This window comes from Dendropsophus ebraccatus, chromosome 2 (genome assembly GCF_027789765.1).
Source record: "Dendropsophus ebraccatus isolate aDenEbr1 chromosome 2, aDenEbr1.pat, whole genome shotgun sequence".
NCBI classification, from domain to species: Eukaryota; Metazoa; Chordata; class Amphibia; order Anura; family Hylidae; genus Dendropsophus; species Dendropsophus ebraccatus.
Window position 1 is genome coordinate 66,881,285 of NC_091455.1, and position 13,063 is coordinate 66,894,347.

Sequence of the window (13,063 nt, forward strand, 5' to 3'; positions counted from 1 at the left end):
CTTGAAGAGGACCCGTGGCCTCTTCTAAGCTGCCTGTTTTGGTAACTATTTGCTCTGCCATTCCTCAGTTATTCCTATTAAATGCATGTAACGCTATGGGAATGTGCTGTAGCAGCACCCAGCACACCTCCCCAAAACATGCTTTTATACCCCCCGTTCCTGCAATGTGCAAGCCGAAAACTTACTTTATAAGCTTGGCGCCCTGCATGTAAATTACCCCCAAGTAGTCCTCTGGGCGGGGAGCTGCGGGCAAGTAGTCACGGTCCCCTGGGCGTTCTGCAGCGCTAATTACGCCCCTCTGGGCGTGATTGGCCTGCATTATTGTGGCGCCGTCACCGGAGGCGCGCTGTCCCTAACCTCAGCACGCCTACGTTCTTGCTGTGCCGCACTTGCGCAGTACAGCAGGTCCACTCTGCACCGTACTGAGCAGGTGCAGAAAGCCTCAAACTCATTGCTGAAGATCCGGCAATGAGTTAGAGGCTATTTTGCACCTGTGCAGTACGGCGCAGACCAGGGTATAAAAGCATGTTTGGGAAGTGTGCTGGGTGCTGCTACAGCACATTCCCATAGCGTTACATGCGTCTTTTTTTTTTTTTTTATAAATGTAATTTTTATTAGTGGTTTTTCAATATAAACATATAAAAGACAACAGGAAAATTCCAAAAAATAAAGTTATCAGTTACATACAGTAAAGACCAAGTGGCCCGGGACGGGTCACCATCCATATATCAAATCTGGAATACAGGCTGTATGTAGCATTGCAGTAACCCATAGTAACTTCGAATCCACAGACAAACACTCACTCACCATCAGACAAACTGGACTTCCAAAAGTAGACCAGCCATAACAAGCACAATAGACAAGGGGGGGGGACAAGGGAAAAGACAGAAAGGAAGGCAAGGTTGGGAGGCAGAATTCTGTCAGTTACAATCGGACGGGGGGGTAGTGTTCATCCCAGGGAGCCCATACCTGATCAAATAACTCCATTTTGTTGTTTAAAGAGGCCGTGAGACGCTCAAGAGATCGTAGTTCTTTCATTCTATCAACTAGGCATGAGAGGGAGGGAGGGGAGGTCTGCTTCCAGGACCTAGCAATTAAGGACTTAGCTGCAGTCAGTATCACTAAAAGTAGTTTAGAGGCTTTTTTCCTCAATTGTTTAGGGGACAGATTTAACAAGCAGACTACCGGGTCTATACTAATGGGATAATCGAGAATTCTAGTAGCAAGGGAGCAGACCTCCCCCCAGAAACCAGTAATCAATGAACACTCCCAGAATATATGGAACAATGTCCCCGTCGCTCTGTTACAACGCCAACACAGGGAAGAGATGGAGCTATTGAGTCTATTGAGGAGCTCGGGGGTATGGTACCAATGCATCATGACCTTATAGTGTGTCTCCTTGTATGTAGTACATATGGAAGAAGTAGCCGCCCTATCCCAGATAATGCTCCAGCACTCGGGAGAGATCACTCTGCCCACAGCAGCTTCCCATCTGTCCATATATTTATGTCGCACGGGAGCATCAGAAGCAGGGGAGTTAAGAATGCTATAAATAGTTGAGATCAGTCCAGCAGTCGAAGTACCCATGCGCGCCAGTTGTTCGAACGCCGTCGGTTTAGCAACCGTAAGCGTTCCCAAGCGGCAAAGCATGAAGTGACGAACGTCTGAGTAGAAGGATCTATGCTCTACCATAAGTTCCTTCCTATCAACCAGTTTTTCAAAGGGGAGTAAAGTACGACTCACTGGGTCTACTACGTCTGCGAACTGGAACAGCTGCCTCGTGCCCCAGGCCCGAACAGTGTCTGAGTCAAGACTCGGAGAAAAGTCTGGAAAGAGTAGGAAGGAATTGAGGGGGGAAGCAGAAGAGGAAAGGCCGAATTTCACAGCACAGGAGGCCCAGACCGATAAGGTGAACCGCATAGGACCCAGGAGAGACAAGTGGGAGTGAGAGGGAGGAGAGACATGCCATAGAAATGAGTTGGGATGATATGGTGCAAACCAGATTTTTTCTATTTCCACCCATTTTTTATAGGCGTGATATTTTGACCATGCCATTATTTGCCTCAAGTGGGCAGCCCAGTAGTAGTGGAGAATGTTTGGTACTGCCAGACCCCCTTGTGCCTTACTACTGGTCATTACAGATTTAGGGATACGATGTCTCCCCGAGTGCCAGATGAACTTAAACATAGCACTCTGCATCGCTTTCAGTTCATACTGAGGGACTCTAACTGGGAGGGTCTCAAAGAAGTAAAGGAGCTTGGGCAAAATAGACATTTTGACCGCCGCTATACGTCCTAAGAAGGAGATATAGTGGCCTGACCATTTGGTCAAGAGGGATTTTAATTCTCGAAATAGAGGGGGGTAATTCACTCCATATAGGGCCGAATATTTGGGAGTCAAACGAACCCCCAGGTATTTAATAGAGGATGAAGACCAGCGGAACTGGAAGGTGGACTTTAAGTGGGTCACCACATCATCAGGCATGTTAAGGGCCATTGCTTCAGACTTAGACGTATTGACCTTGTAGCCGGAGAGAGTCCCAAAAGTTGTCAATAATTCGTGCAGGACAGGCAAAGTAGTGAGTGGTTCCGACAGGGTGAGGAGAACATCATCAGCGAACAACATGATTTTATATTCCTTGCCTCTGACCAAGACTCCCTTAATATCAGGGCAATTCCGGATGGCAGCCGCCAGGGGCTCGATGCATAAGACAAACAGTAGGGGTGATAGTGGACAACCCTGGCGAGTGCCATTCGAAAGAGCAAAGGTTTCAGAGAGCATATGTGGGAATTTAAGTGTTGCCAAGGGGGAGGTATAGAGGGACCTAACCGCAGTCAGAAAAGGCCCCGAAAGCCCAAAATGGGCTAAGGTGTTAAACAGGAATGGCCATCCAAGGCGGTCAAAAGCCTTTTCAGCATCTAGACTCAGGACCAAGGCCCTATCTGACTGCAAATTAACCGCATCCACTAGATCAATTGCACGCCTGGTGTTGTCTCCACCCTGCCTGTTTGTTACAAAACCCACCTGATCCTTGTCCACTAAGGACGGAAGCCAAAAGCTCAGGCGGTTGGCAAGGATTTTCGTAAATAGCTTTAGGTCTGAGTTCAGTAGAGCTATAGGTCTGTAGTTACCACACTCCTGGGGATCTCTATCCGGCTTAGGAATCAAGGTAATGTATGAATGAAGCATTGGAGGGGGGATAGGAGACCCCTGAAGGAAGGAGTTGAAGAGCGATAGCAAACGTGGGGAAAGTTCAGAGGAAAAGGTCTTGTAATATAAATATGTGAAGCCGTCAGGACCCGGTGAGCGACCGGAGGGCAGCTCTTTGAGGACTTCAGAAAGCTCCTCAGTGGTAATTGGGGAATTTAGGTCTTCAACCGCCTGAGGGGTAAGAGACGGAAGGCGACAGTCATCTAAAAAGGCATTTATACGCGCATTCCGTGCCACCGGGTCTGAGGGGAGAGTAGAGGATAGGGAATAGAGATTAGAGTAGAACCTATGGAACGTAGAGGCTATGTCTTTGGGATGGAATTTCAGGGCACCAGTGTGGTCTCGCACAACCTGGGGAGACTGGGCAGCCGATCGGTCATTGAGCATCCGTGCCAAAAGCGTATGGGCCTTGTTGCCCTTTTCATAGAAACGCTGTCTAGAATAAAGAAGCAGACGTTCCACATTGTCGAGAGCCAGATCCTTCAAACGAGCTCTAGCAGCGACCAGCTTACCCAGAGTCGCCAGAGAAGGGCGCACACCCATAGACCGCTCCAAGGTCCTAACCGCCCGCTTAAGAGACAACAATTCCGCCTGCCTATCCCTCTTCCGGCGTGAGCTCAACGCTATGCAATGTCCCCGAACCACAGCCTTATGGGCCTCCCATAGGATTGATTCAGAGGAGACCGAACCCTCATTCTCAAGGAAATATGTGGAAATACAAGTCTGGATGGAGTCTCGCGAGATCTGATTCTTAAGAAGGCACTCGTTCAGCCTCCAGTGGCATACTCTCGTGGGCGTATCAAGATCAGCCAGCTCAATCCAGACAGGTCCATGATCCGACCAAGAGATGGGTTCGATTTGAGCTCCCCTGAGGAGGCGAACTGTAGGAACATTACCAAAAAAATAGTCGATACGAGAATGGGTTCTGTGGGGGTGGGAATAAAAAGTAAAAGTTTTCTCCGTGGGGTGGTCCAGCCTCCAAAGATCATACAGTTTATGGAAACGGATTAACTTGCGGAATTCAACCGATAGTCTAGCCTGAGCGGCCGACAGCGGTTTACCCGATACTGACTGCCTATCATTCACGTCTGAGAAGGGCAAATTAAAATCCCCTCCCAAGACCCTAGCAGCCTGAGGATATTTTGCAAGCCTGGCCAACACCCCTCGGAGGAACGGAATTTGGGCCTTATTGGGAGCATACAAGTTGCAAAAAACAATAGGTTTCCCCCGCAATTTTCCCTCCACAATTATAAACCGCCCCCCAGGGTCCGTGTAAGAGGAGGTAATTTGGATAGGGCAGTGGCAGGAGAACAGTACAGCTACCCCAGCCGTCTTGTTGTCCCTAGTGGCAGAGAAGGAGATTGGGAATGCATGACGGGCAAAGCGGAAAGAGGCCGCAGAGTCAAGGTGAGTCTCCTGTAGGAAGACAACATCAGCCCTCAGTGCTCGCATTTCCCTGAGGAGAAGGCGGCGTTTGGAGTTAGTATTCAGGCCTTTAACATTAAGAGAGACACAATTAACCATTGGAGTAAATAGAAGGAGAGGACACTCTAATGCCATTACTCACCATACCACTAGTAGGAGGGCACCAAGGATGAACAATCGGTATCTGGAATAACAGGATCTGCAGGGAGGAACAAAAGGGAAAGGAAGACAAGGGGACACAAGCATACAACAACATAGAGATGCAACATAGAGCACTGGTACACGACCAAAAACCTAGACAATCAATGTCACGGTAGGGGCAAAAATATTGTTGGGGATCAGAGTCTGTCCCCTGGTAAACAATTAACATCATGGTAACAGAGAGAAAACAGCCCCAGAGGGTTAGGAGGAAAGACCAATATGGCTTCAACACTATCAACAAACCAAACATGCAGAACGCATCCACACAGCTTCATAGGTGAATAGAACAAAATGTAGGCCCAGAATGGGTATCAAAGACCCCATATAACTTGTTCCCTTGGTCAGACATAAAAAACAATGAGACCAAAAGGCAAGAGGGTAGTTAGCAAAAAATGACTGGAGAGAGGTCCACCCCAGCATCAGACAGGAGGGCGTCCAGGAGAACCCGTTTGGGGTGAGGTGGGAGTAGACCGCTCACGCCTACGCTTGTGACGGACCGACTCCCAAACAGGTGGCAGCGGGGGAGGAGGTGGGTCAAGGGTCCAATCAGTAATCTTCGGGACTGGGATATCCAGGACCTCACAAAACTTGGGGAGATCAATGAGGGTTCGTAATACAGCAGAGCGTCCATCTTTCCTGGCAGAGAGGGCAAATGGAAAGTTCCACCTGTAGGGGATGTCGTAGTCCCGCAGAGCAACAAGGAGGGGGCGTAATAGGCGTCTCTTTTGCAGGGTAATCCATGAGAGGTCTGGAAATAACTGAATAGCCGCCCCATCAAAGTCAAGATCCTTCAATGCCCGGGATTTGGCCATGATCGCCTCCTTTATGGTGTAGTCCTGCAAGCAACAAATGACATCCCTTGGGGGGCCCGAGGTAGGGCGGGGTCTGAGAGCTCTATGAGCCCTATCGAATTTTATCTTATGTGAGGAGGGTTCGCCCAGGATGGTGTTAAACAGTCCCTCCAAGGTGTCCACTAAGTCCTCATCATGGGTAGCCTCTGGGAGACCCCTGACCCTGATGTTATTTCGCCGTCCCCTATTATCAAGATCCTCCAGGTGGCGCTGCATTCCTTCTAGAGTGGCCGACTGGGAGCCAATGGTAGACTGTAAGGCCCCTATATATGCTCTTGTATCATCATGTTCTCCCTCAAGGGACTCAACTCTAGAGGAAATATGCTTGATGTCTTTCCTGACTGCAGCGATTTCAGTTTTAAGTGTGTCCTTAATATCTGTGAGAAGAGAGTGGAACTCATTCTTAGTAGGTAGTTGAGAAAGCATATAGTGAATATTGTGTGAGTTCCCCCCAGCACAGGAAACGTCTGAGTCAGATTCAGTGTGATATGCGCCACATAGCTCAGGGTCTACAGGATCCCTAGCGGAGTTGGGCTGGTGTTTAGAGGTTGAGGCCCGGGTCCCATCTTTGCCCTTTTTGTCCCCCCTCTGTGGCTTGGGTACTGCGGCCATATTGCCCACAACCGGAGCAGAAGTCCCCCTATCTGCAGTCTCTGGCAGGGTAGAGGAGGTTGGTGGGGTACAGTCTGGAGACAGGGGGGAGGCGTAGGATGTCTCACCAGCCACCGGGGCGGGAGGGGTTAAAGCACGAGGCTGCAGCTCCGTCTCTCCCTCACCTCCGATCCAAGATGGCGCCGGCACTTCCGGGCACAAGGCCTCACGCGCCTCACGTCCGTCCACCGGGCCGCCGGGGGGACACCGCTCTGTATCTGGGATCCGGGAGCCCCAAGGAGGTAGGCTGCCGGCTCTAGCCGCCGCACGGGTCGGCCGCGTGACCGGATGAGGAGAGGCCGCAGGCGGATGGTGGCGCCGGGCCGCGTCTTCACCCTCACCTCTGGTCAGGTACCGGTCTAGCGTGTGGGGGCGCCGCCGGCGGGCCGTCGGTCAGCACGGGGGGTCTCGGGGTCCTCTTGGCAGTCTTGCCCATCAGCAGGGGTGAGTAGAGCAGTGTGGGGCCGCCAATATAGCTGTGTGGAGCGGGAGCTCTGCAGGCGTGCGACCGCTCACATCGGTGGTTCGCTCCGCCCCCCTACATGCGTCTTTTAAGTGATTTGTTCCCTTTAAGAAGTGTATGACTAAATATCCATCTGGGTGTTTCTAGTTGGGGGCGTGTCTCTAGCAGTCTGACAAGTGTAGGGATACGCCCCCTAACTAGCAACACCTAGGTGGATCATACATTTCTAATAGGAACAGCACCGCACAGAGCTATAAGAAACGTTATTACTAATCAGACAGGTCAGGAGGGGCCTCAGGTCCTCTTTAAAATACATCTTACTTACTATCACATATCTTTGTATCTGGGGACCAAGAGTGCTCTTCTACGACAATCCCCTGAACCAAAGTACATAAAGTACACCCTTTAAAGAGGGTATCCCTGTCTATATTATCATCACTATCTTTGAACCAGAGCACACACCACAAAACGTTGAAATTCTTTGCACAAACTGGATGGCTTGTGCAAATATTTGTGACTTGCCGTTGTGCAAACAAAACACCAGATTGACGGTGCAGCAAGGCACTAAGTGGGCGTGGACCCCTCCTGTGCACAATTTACCATGGTTTATGCCCCCCACGCACTTATTCACCATGGTTTACACCCCCCATAGACTTATTTTTCAAATGCACCTGATTTTTCACAGTAGCTCAGGCTTTTTAATAAATCTGTAGACTGTCCAGTCTACGTTCTTACCAACTAAGTTTCATGGCAGAATCATATGGCAATTAGAAAAATATGGCATTTAGGCAAACTTTGGGCATGCCCCTTTCCTCTGATGTTACATCCTTTCCCAATAAGCCATGCACCTGTACCCAGATGAGGTGCAGATGTAGATCCGCCATGTCCCGACCTGGCCTTACAGTGGTCTCCCCATTAGACTAACTCTACTACAATGCTGAAATGTAGTTTGATACATACCAGACTGACACACAATAATGTGATGAGTATATGATGCAGCTCTACAATACTGACACATTTTCTCAGACAAATTGAAAACACGGGCCTTTAAGTGGGAAGCGCTGATGAGATTGGATGAAGATGTAAAAAAAAAGCAGAAACACGTTTGTTTTCAAACCCAGAAACACCTTCTCAGCCCAGCCATAACAGCGGTGTTCTCCTTATCACGGGTGACTTATTCTTTACATTTTCCTGGGGATAACACACAGGAAAACAAGGCACAAATGGCTTATTTCCTACATAGAACCAAACTCTGCATATTTGTGTGTGCATGCTATATTTAGCTCTTGTCCTGATAAAGGGTCCATGACTTGGAACGACCGAGTTCAACAACTTCACAAAGCTTGTAACATCTCTGTTTTGTGTCAACAGAGGAGAAAAAACAAACAGATTTTGGCTTACTGCCTCGGTTATTTGGGTAACATGCGGAAAGACAAGGTCAAATGGAAAAAAACAAAGTTAAAGAGCCTTAGCTGAACAATCCTGAACCCTTCGCAGCCTTGGCTACAATCAGGGTCACCATCCTAAAAACTGGGCTGCATACAGTACAAGAATAGGGACTCTCACTCTAAAAGTGGGATGAATAAAATGGCTTTATGCACCATATAGTAAAGTGAAGTTGCTCATGGCATTGGCCCTTATATTGCACAGCATTGACATGCCCTACTGTAATGTAACCGATGCAGTCAATCACTGGCTTCAGCAATCACATGCAGGAATACATGGCATCACCGTTGCCGCTGGTACATCATGTCGCTGCTGCTAAATGCAGATTGGAAACAAACCACTGGAGCAGTGAAGGGCTTTAATGAACAGAAAATTAGTATTATTATTTTATTGCATCAAATTAATCGAAGTCCTTAAGTGTTGGGTATGGCATTGTATAATTTGGACTGAAATAGCAGCAGCAGGTCCTCTTTGGGTAATTTATGAGCTCAGAAGATTAATTGATTAGTGTGTGGGCAGCATTGTGTAAGAATGAGATCCATAACTGGCTCGCCAACACACAGGCAGAGAGAAACTGGGAGGAAGGGCACGTGGGCATTTTACCGTTGTATCAATTGTCGCTGCCTCTGTATATGCCTCCTGGATTTGCCAGGAAATATGAGAGAGGAAACATCCTATTTACACCCCAATCAAAAAAAAAAGAAAAAGAAGAAGAAAAACAAACATGTTCTATAAAAACGACACAACAAAAACATTTCCCTGGTAACCCTAAAGTAATACAGGCGAAACACATTGTGTTAAGTGGATACTTAGAACTCTCTTCTGTCACTTAGCAACTGTCTAATCATAGGAAGTCTGCTGCAATCCTGAACATATCAATGTGAGCTGGAACTGCTTTTATCTGAGCTCAACACCTGCCAAGAGGTGGGGCTGCCTCGGAGCGAAGAGGAGGACTGTGCTCGGCACTGCATGGGAATTAAACGCCTGCATGGACAATATGCTGGACAGATAAGTGTAGGCTAAGCCCAACCACAACAACCTGTTTTCCTGCACCATGATATAAACTGTCAGCACTGTGCCGCTCTTATGTAATCAAGCCCTGAACATCCAGGAGCATCTGACAGATTAAGTGTTGGCTATTAACACATCAACGGCTTCTTATAACTACACATGCCCTATTGCGCTTCTGGGTGGTATTATATAACTGACCTGTAATAATGTGGATTTTGCAAATGTTGGCCATACATAATACACTGCTCAAAAATAAAGGGAACACTAAAAGACCACATCCTAGATCTCAATGAAAATGGAAATTAATATCCCATGGAGATCTGGATTTGCAATGATACTCAAAATCAAAGTAGAAAATTAAATTACAGGCTGATCCAACTTCAGTAGAAATGCCTCAAGACAAGGAAGTGAGGCTCAGTAGTGTGCGTGGCCTCCACATGCCTGTATGACCTCCCTACAATGCCTGTGCATTCTCCTGATGAGGCGGTGGATGTTCTCCTGAGGGATTCTCCTCCCAGACTTGGATTAAATCATCAGTCAACTGTAGTACAGTGTGTCGTGGATCCACGTACTAGTAGCAGTGGTGCCGGAGAAGGGTCAAGCCCAAAGAAGCATGGAAATAGGTACTTTGCACTGAGTTGCAATTAAAGTAGTTTTTATTTGCATAGGTGGTAAAGCAGGTATAAAATAACGTTTCGGTCTATACAACCTTCATCAGACTCATCATGAATTGGATATAAACGGTGAGGAGTCCTGGTAGAACAGCTTGTGGAACAGCTTAAGTGCTGGGAGTGGAAGTCTTGGTATAGGCACAGACTGATAGGTCTTGGTATCAGTAGGAGAGGGGTGCCGTCTGTCAGCGTGATGGCGGCAGGAGCCATGCCTGGACTGGGAGACAGAGTCTCCAAGACTATACCCAGACTTCCACTCTTAATTGCAACTCAGTGCGGAGTACCTATTTCAATTCAACTGTAGTACAATGTGGTGTTGGTGGATGGAACAAGACATGATGTCCCAGATGTGTTCGATAAGATTTAGGTCTGGGTGAAACGGATGGGCCAGTCCATAGCTTCAATGCTTTCCTCATGCAGGGACTCCTGACACAATTCAGCAACTTGATGCCTGGAATTTTCATGCATCAAAAGGAACCCAGGGCCAACCGCACCTGTATATGGTCTCACAATGGGTCTGAGGAGCTCATCCCGGTACCTAATGGCAGTCAGGGTACCTCTGGCAAGCACATGGGGGGTTGTGCGACCTTCCAGAGAAATGCCAGCCCACACCATTACTGACCACTGCCAAACCGGTCATGCTGGAGGATGTTGCAGGCAGCAGATTATCATGCCCGCAACGGGAAAACTCTTTGAATCGTCACAGCACTGTAGTGACAGAGCCACGCAACAACTTCTGTGGGTTGTAGACAACGCCTCATGCTACCTCTATGGGTGAGAGCAATAACAAAATGCAAAAGTGACCAAAACAACAGCCAGAAAGGATGAGAACAGAGAAATGGTCTGTGGTCACCACCTGCAGAATCACTCCTTTATAGGGGGTGTCTTGCTTATTGCCCATCATTTTTACCTGTTTTCTGTTCTATTTGCACAACAGCAGGAGAAATTGATTCACAGACAGGTTGACAGAAGTGTGACGGACTTGGAGTTACATTAAGTTGTGTATACAACCCGTATGTCTGCAACAACAAACAGGCACTACAAATAAAATTCAACTTTTGTAAAATATTTTCATGACTTAAATCTAAACTTGGACAGTTCATGATCTCCTCCCGTGCACGTGTGTGTGTGTGTGTGTGTGGCACATTCACATGTCACTTTTCAAGAATGAAATTGGTGATTTGCAAATTTTTATCTGTAATGCACCTATAGTGTGCACCTTATTGTGCTCTGTATTTTGCAGGTCCGCAAAAAATAAAAAGGGGGGGGGGGGGGTAGATGGCATAAAATGATGTCCCAAGTAGCCAGGAGGAGCTTAAATGGTGATGTCACAGAAATGCATAGCACAATGTTTTGGGGATGTGTGAGCTACATAAGTCAAAGGAAACATGGTCGAAGATGAATGAAAGCTGTTATTAGCAAATACTGGAGGTAAATTTGCACTTATCAACTCAGAAGTTGCACATTGGATGTACTTGGACGTTTCAACATGACAACTATCCAAAACACAAGGCCAAGTCGACCTGTCATTGGCTACAGCAGAACAAAGTGAAGGTTCAGGAGTGGCCATCTGCGTCTTCTGAGCTCAAAATCATTCAGCCACTCTGGGGAGATCTCAAGCACGCAGTTCATGCAAGACAGCCCAGGAAAAAAAAAAAGAGCCTCATCCACAACTACCACAAAAGACATCAAGCTGTCGTTGATGTTAGAAGGGGCAATACATGGTATTAATAACTGGGGTGTGTAAACCTTTGATCAGGGTTATTTGGATGTTTTTGGTTGTCATTATGATTTAAAAATAGAAAACACGCTAGTCTGACAATAAATGGCTTTACCCAACCACTAACCATGAGTGGGAAAAAGTTTTTGTTATCAATCATATTCTCAGAAAAAAGGACAAGAACAAAAAAATTTGCCAGGATATGTAAACTTTTGAGTATAACTGTATATTATAAAGATATCTGCCATAAAATAGATACCTGATGAGTACTTTTACTGGTGTATGAATAGCTCATTCCACTGCATTGGGAATAACCATACATTAAAGGAGAAGTCCGGCCAAAATTAATTTTTGATATGTTGTTACTTATGAAAAGTTATACAAATTTCTAATGTACATTAATTATGGGAAATGCACATATAGGGCTATTTCCCTTAATTTAGTAGATCAGGAAGTGTTAGAATTCTCTCAGATACAGTGACGTCACGACAAAAGGTGTAATTCCTATGGAGTGTCCAGCAAGGGGCGCTCTATATGTAGAAGTCCATAGACCTTATTGTTTCTATAGATGTCTATGTAAAGTAATGTAATGTAGTGTAGTGTACAGTATGCTTTATTGAATGAATACATCTAGTTTCCTTGCTCCCCAAAGTATTGCATAAATGTATTAATTCAGTACATTAGGATATCACAGTAAGCCCGCTGCATTCCCGCCGCCCGCCGATCCGGACTATATACACTGAACTACAGCTCCCATCATCTGCTCATAGTATGAGCAGGTGATGGGAGCTGTAGCTGGGTTATTGATATGACTTGCCTGCCCCCGCTGATGCCACTGCTTATGCTGCCGGGCGCAGGGGGGAGCCGCTCAGTACACAGGAGTGCTCCCCCCTCCTCCTCCTTCCGGGATCCTGGAAACCTCCCCCCTATCCCAAGGCTGACTCCCCGCCTGGCCGCCGCTCTCCCCCCACACATACCGGCTCCCGATGCATCCTGATGTCCGCACTGATGCATCGGGAGCTGGTATGTGTGGAGGGAGAGCGGCGGCCAGGCGGGGAGTCAGCCTTGGGATAGGGGGAGGTTCCCAGGATCCCAGAAGGAGGAGGAGGGGGGAGCGCTCCTGTGTACTGAGTGGCTCCCCCTGCGCCCGGCGGCATAAGCAGTGGCATCAGCGGCGGCAGGCAAGTCATATCCATAACCCAGCTACAGCTCCCATCACCTGCTCATACTATGAGCAGATGATGGGAGCTATAGTTCAGTGTATATAGTCCGGATCGGCGGGCGGCGGGAATGCGGTGGATCGGCGGGCTTACTGTGATATCCTAATGTACTGAATGAATACATTTATGCAATACTTTGGGGAGCAAGGACACTTCCATAGATGTATTCATTCAATAAAGCATACTGTACACTA

At 47.5% G+C, this 13,063-nt stretch overlaps 1 protein-coding gene across 3 annotated transcripts in view; it reads right to left on the reverse strand.

Annotated features, from left to right (window-relative positions):
• The window catches only part of CABLES1 (Cdk5 and Abl enzyme substrate 1), a 59,037-nt gene that overhangs the window by 27,280 nt on the left and 18,694 nt on the right, over positions 1 to 13,063 (reverse strand). Inside the window, exon 1 of one of the 3 annotated variants that reach the window (XM_069957700.1) lies at positions 4,778 to 4,798. The exons of the other annotated variants lie outside the window; for them this stretch is intronic. The gene's annotated coding sequence lies outside the window, so the exon portion shown is untranslated. Of the gene's footprint in view, positions 1 to 4,777; positions 4,799 to 13,063 lie in introns of those variants that run through there. 3 annotated transcript variants of the gene reach the window in all.